This window comes from Ischnura elegans, chromosome 12, assembly GCF_921293095.1.
Source record: "Ischnura elegans chromosome 12, ioIscEleg1.1, whole genome shotgun sequence".
Taxonomy (NCBI): domain Eukaryota; kingdom Metazoa; phylum Arthropoda; class Insecta; order Odonata; family Coenagrionidae; genus Ischnura; species Ischnura elegans.
In genome coordinates this window covers 37324816-37330647 of record NC_060257.1, presented here as the reverse complement: position 1 = coordinate 37330647, position 5832 = coordinate 37324816, and positions in this window count along the sequence as shown.

Genomic DNA, 5832 nt, shown 5'->3' with positions numbered 1-5832 from the left:
GCACTATTTCTTGATTTTAAGAAAGCTTTCGACACTGTACCTCACAACAAACTTTCATACAAATTACAGTCATGCGGATTAAACGAAACAGTTGTAAACTGGATACGCGACTTTCTCAGTGATCGTAAACAAAAAGTAATTCTTGACGGAATTAGCTCTGATGCTGTAAAAGTTACATCAGGTGTTCCACAAGGAAGCGTAATCGGTCCCCTGTTGTTCAATATATACATTAATGATCTCTGCTCCCACATAAGCAGTAAAATACGTTTATTTGCTGACGACGCTGTCATCTATCGCGAAATTAGTGATCACTCTGACTATGAAATTCTATCATCGGACTTAAACAACGTTCATTTGTGGAGCCAAGAGTGGGGACTCCAACTTAATCTGAGCAAAGGCAAGACGGTACATTTCTTGTGGAATTCGTCCAACTCTAACCATGTTTATGCAGTGAATGGTATTAACATAAAGGCAACAGACGAAGTGAAGTATCTGGGAGTTGCGATAACTTTGAACCCCACGTGGAGAACACATATAAAGAATATTTCCGGCATAGCCGTGAAGAAATTAAGATTCGTCAAGCGTATTGTGGGAAGATTTTCGGATGAGAAAGTAAAAGAAAGGTGCTATTTCGCACTCGTCCGACCGCACCTTGAATATGTAGCGAGCGTATGGGATCCGGTGCGGAAAGACTTAATCCGCGAACTGAATAAAATACAAAGGAATGCTTCGCGTTTCGTCAAAAACTACTACGGGCGTACAGACAGTGTTACCCAGATGTTAAGCGAATTAGTCTTGGAGCCGCTGGAGACTCGGAGGCTGCGCGCTAGGCTTAGATTGCTTGAACAAGTGAGAATGGATATCTTTAAGAGCGACACAGAGAACATAATATTATAGTCACACTACATTTCCAGGTCCGATAGAAGCGATAAATTAAGAGAGATGTTTTGCCGAACGGATAGATATGGAAGTTCGTTTTTCCCCCGAACCATAAAGGACTTCAATAAATGCTAGTCCCAACTTCGTTAGAGCACTTCATTTTTTAGCTGTTTATTATTATTATTATTATAAGGGCGTTTTTTTTAAGGTTTAAAAGTTTTTCATCGCCACCTTGTTTTATTCATCAATACATCATCATTTTTCTTTCATTTTCTTCCATTTTCATTCATTCGTTTTTTCCGTTCAGGGTCTTTTCCATCACCCTTCCACTCGCCGAGGGGAAGGGCCGCGCACAGGGGAGGTCCGCCGAAGGGGCTGGTTACCGCAACCTTGGACCCCATCCCTCCGCGCATGTGCCCCCCCCCCCCTCCGAGTGGCGATGCCCCAGTAAGACTCCGCCCTTATTATTGTATTATTTTCTCTATGGCTCCATCCTCATTTTCAGTATCGTGTCTCCGGATTCCACCTTTTCCACTTCGCAAAGGACACCGCCCTGACACCACATGTCAGGATTTCATATCACACTTGAATTTGCGGTAAAGATATTCCCTCCTGATTCTGCCTTCGATTCTTTTTTTTTAAGTACTCTGCGTATTTTGGAGCCATTCTTTCGCCTTTTTCCATTGCCGTAAAACAATGGTAAATACTGGCCTTTGCTTCAGATATAATATAGTTCGCCAGTAAGTCGCGTTTTGTAAAGCCGCCCTTCTGAGGGGGGATTGCCTTTGTGCAGCTCCAAGGCATTTCTAGTTTTGCACCCCGTGACTTTCGATATCCACTCTTTCGCCGTTCTCCACACCTCTCCTGTCTCTCTGCAGTCATAAAGGATGTTCCAGGCCGTGGCCTGGCTTCCGGGGCACATTCTGCACTCTGATCCCTGTCGTAATCTCGAGCGACGCCTCGCCTTCTCTCCCGATAGTCGGCGCCGTCCAGAAAGCTTTCCAATAGGGTAGTTTCCTTCATCAAAGAAAACGAAAGGCATTGATTGCGATTCATTACCCACCATTAGTGTATTCATAATACACAAATTATTTGGTTTTTGAAATACCGGTTTAGACGAATGGCAAGGGTCAAATTTTATCCTCATTTGAAAAAGGCCAGATTGGCGCCCATGCGATTCCACTCCGCATGACGTCACAGGGACCTAGTTTCTACACGAGAGGATAGGAGTTATACATCGTCTGAGGTTACCAATGCATGCATGAGGCACAGAGCTAAGGGAAACGTGTCTTAATAATCACCTATTAAAACTGGCTAAGTTCGGAAAGTTTTCTTCGTTTGATAAGGTATTAATAAACCTTTTTTAAGCCAAGCGCTACCTTTCAGCAAGGTACTCAGCTATCCGCTAGCATCCTGCGACGTATCAGCGCTAAGCCTCGCCTCAAGGTCACCTCACCGGGCGGGAGGGGGAACCAGAAATACGACGTACGGGGATATTTCCCGACATTCATACTTAAGCGTCGCGTTTTCGCGCGCTTGAAAATTTTCACTTTTCATTTAATCGCGAAAAATAGATGTTGTCGTTTAAAAATCTAAAACCGTGAAATACGTACTCCAGGAGTAATAATCTTTCGATTAAAGCAATAAAAAAATAATAGGAAACCACCCTATTCGTACCCTCCCCCCATATACCGTCTTTGAGGGGCCACTTACCTTTGTTTTCGAGGGCAACACTTTCTCTGTAGCTCTCTTTTTCTCTCTCTTTCTAATGAAAAAGTTGTCGTACACGGGAATGATTCCAAGGACTTCCGAACAGTAATAACGTAATCACCGGGCTACGACTTATTCTTGTACAAGTTCTATTTCTAAGGGAATATATTTGACCTGTAATTGTTTAACTGCGTTTTTTAATTTGAACTATTGGTTATATAACCAATATGGGGTGTAATAAGTACGTGGGTAGTTCCCGATTTACTAAGAATAATGAATATAAGACCCGGTTTTCGAACACTCCCTTTGTTAAGTACCACAAATTATGTTAACGTTGTATAATTTTTGTATATTTCATTTTATCCTTCCAATTTTTCTGGTATATGACCGCAACCAGTGTTTCGCTATTGTGACGATGAATGAATTTTTCCACGCTAGATGTGGCCGTATGCACTTTAAGGGGTTGTTGATGCACGTTGTTCTTGGATTATAAACAAAATTATATGTTACAGTGCAACCTTAATTTTTTTGAAATTTCTTTCAATAATAGTATAGATCTCTAAAATATACGCCTATTCAAAGATGGGGGTGAAGTAAGGAAATTGCCTCAAGGGATCGAAACTTACTCTTTATCTGTACAATGAAAGAGGAAAATAACGAAGGATGCAGTTTAGCAACAAAATATGTCGGAGGAAGTTGATGAATTATCGGCTATTCAAAGATGGGAGTGAAGTAAGGAAATTGCCTCAAGCGATCGAAACTTACTCTTTATCTGTACAATGAAAGAGGAAAATAACGAAGGATGCAGTTTAGCAACAAAATATGTCGGAGGAAGTTGATGAATTATCGGCTATTCAAAGATGGGGGTGAAGTAAGGAAATTGCCTCAAGCGATCGAAACTTATCTTTATCTGTACAATGGAAGAGGAAAATAACGAAGGGTGCAGTTTATCAACTAAATATGTCGGAGGAAGTTGATGAATTATCGGCTCGAATGCGGACGTGAATTCTTCAGCGGAAGCGGCAGTATTTATTTAAAGAAATCGGTTCGGAGGCGACAGAGCTTCCTGGTGAGGGAAGAGCTGCATACGTATCCTTTCAATATTTTGTAAACCTAGGCGGAATGTTTATCATGGATAAGTGTCTCCTCACATGCGTGTATGCGGTGGCCATCTTAATGATTGTCAGCGTATATGGTGAGTAGTATACTGTTTAACACTAGAACCGCTGAACTTTCCAACCCCACCAAAACCGCGGCATGGGACTTTTTTGTCCCATTGACAAAATACGTTGTTCCTGTCATGTTTAAGTATAATTGACGGTTTTTTTGTGGTTTGCGTGAACAAAACACCTGCTTAGGTAATGCTTAAAACGTTTTATTAAGTATAACTAGGAATACAGTAAAGTTATTTTGACAGCAAAAGTGTTGTTTGTCAAGCTCAGACCTGCAGACGCGCCGGGCAGAGGTGACGCGGCCGGCGCTGCGTGAGTAGGCGGCCGGCGCAGTGCACAGATTATTCCCTTTACTGCGCTTCTGAAAGAATAACTGTATCTGTGCATCGATCCCCTTCGTAATAAACTGTTATTATGCTAAATACAAAATTAGTGTAAAAAAACTGAAATTGTATGTTTTCCCCATATGGGACAAAAAAGTCCCATCCCGCGGTTCTAGGTAAATCGTCGTTTTTCTCGCGAACCAAACATTGTACAATATTTTCAATATCACAATTCGAAAGAGCATAAAAATGAGTGAAAGTCAGTCAATTTCAAAGGGATCAAACCACTAGTACATGAATGGCAAACATTTGCAAAGGGTGATGGGACAAAAAAGTCCCGTCCGCGGTTCTAGTGTTAAGCTATTAACTGCGTTAATTTTGATCCCACTGTATAGTACTGAAGCCAAATTTCAGGAACTCGGATATATATAGGGAACGTAGAATAGCAGACGCAGAGCGTAGTATAATACTTCCTTATGTAATACATCCCATCTTATTGCAAATAGAGTAATCTGGGTGATATAATGTTGATTTAAGCTTTAGACTACTGCACAAATATCTGAGGCACACTGACTGATAAAGTAGTCTATGCATTATGTTCTTTAAAAATGGTTTTCCTGCAATTTGAGTGGCACAAAATATGCTCTTGGAAGACCTGTCCTAGATTCATTTCACTGGATTTGATTTATTATTTTGCTGTGTGCCCCAACAGTACCATGTACACATACATATTTGTTCACCGCAGTTACCTTGTTCCTAACCGAGATCCGCGATGTCCACGATTCCTCAATATTCATTATTGTATCTTTTCTACACTTCAATTCAAACACTTTTGGTGAAGCGATGCACTCTCTTTGTACCCTATATAGATAAGTATAAAATCATGGAAACAAGTGAAATGAAGACAACATCATTTGTTAGTCATAGCCTAGATACAGTGCAAAATATGCTAAGTCATGCTATAAGTTGCGCATGCTATTTGCGTCTATATTAGTCCAATAAAATGCGAGCTTAGGCCCGATGGGATTCTGAGAGCAGATTCTATCCGACGCGACACGGCAAATGAAGCGAGACGGAGAAGATACACTCCTGGGAGGAGATATTAGACTTTTCGTATGAATTTAGGCCCAAACAAGTTAATTCGACTATATCGTATTATCCGAGACGCATATGTCGACTTAATTATCCGACGCTCCTTGTCTCATCACCATCGTCGTATTACTTTGGGTAAATGCGGAGGTCAACCACCATCGATGGTTTTCGTTCCTCCTGATGGAAGTTCAACAGTACCAAAAAGTCTTCAAGCGATAGTAGAACCGGAAATTTACTAAAACATGTCCCATAACGATATCTCTTAGTTTCACTGCTATTACCACTAAATTACGCCTGTTTGTACCATCGTATTATAATTCCCTCTACTACTTGGTCAATCATCCTTATCACTAAAAAATATGCCCCTAAAGGTACCAAATACTTTTTAATTGTATTGATACGCATAACATAGTAAATTTATCGCAGTCAGCAATAGGAAAAAAGCACTATAATCAATTCGGTTTAATTATTATCTCTAAGTAGGAACTTCTTCACTCCTTCAACGGAAACTACAATTACGAAATATTTTTTAATATCCTTTACGACAGCCGACGGATAGGTATCATTTGTTATTGATAGAGTTGCATTTACGAGAATATCACTTCGCACACTGGTTGCCATTTATTTGATTGTATAATTATTATTTTGCAGGTTTC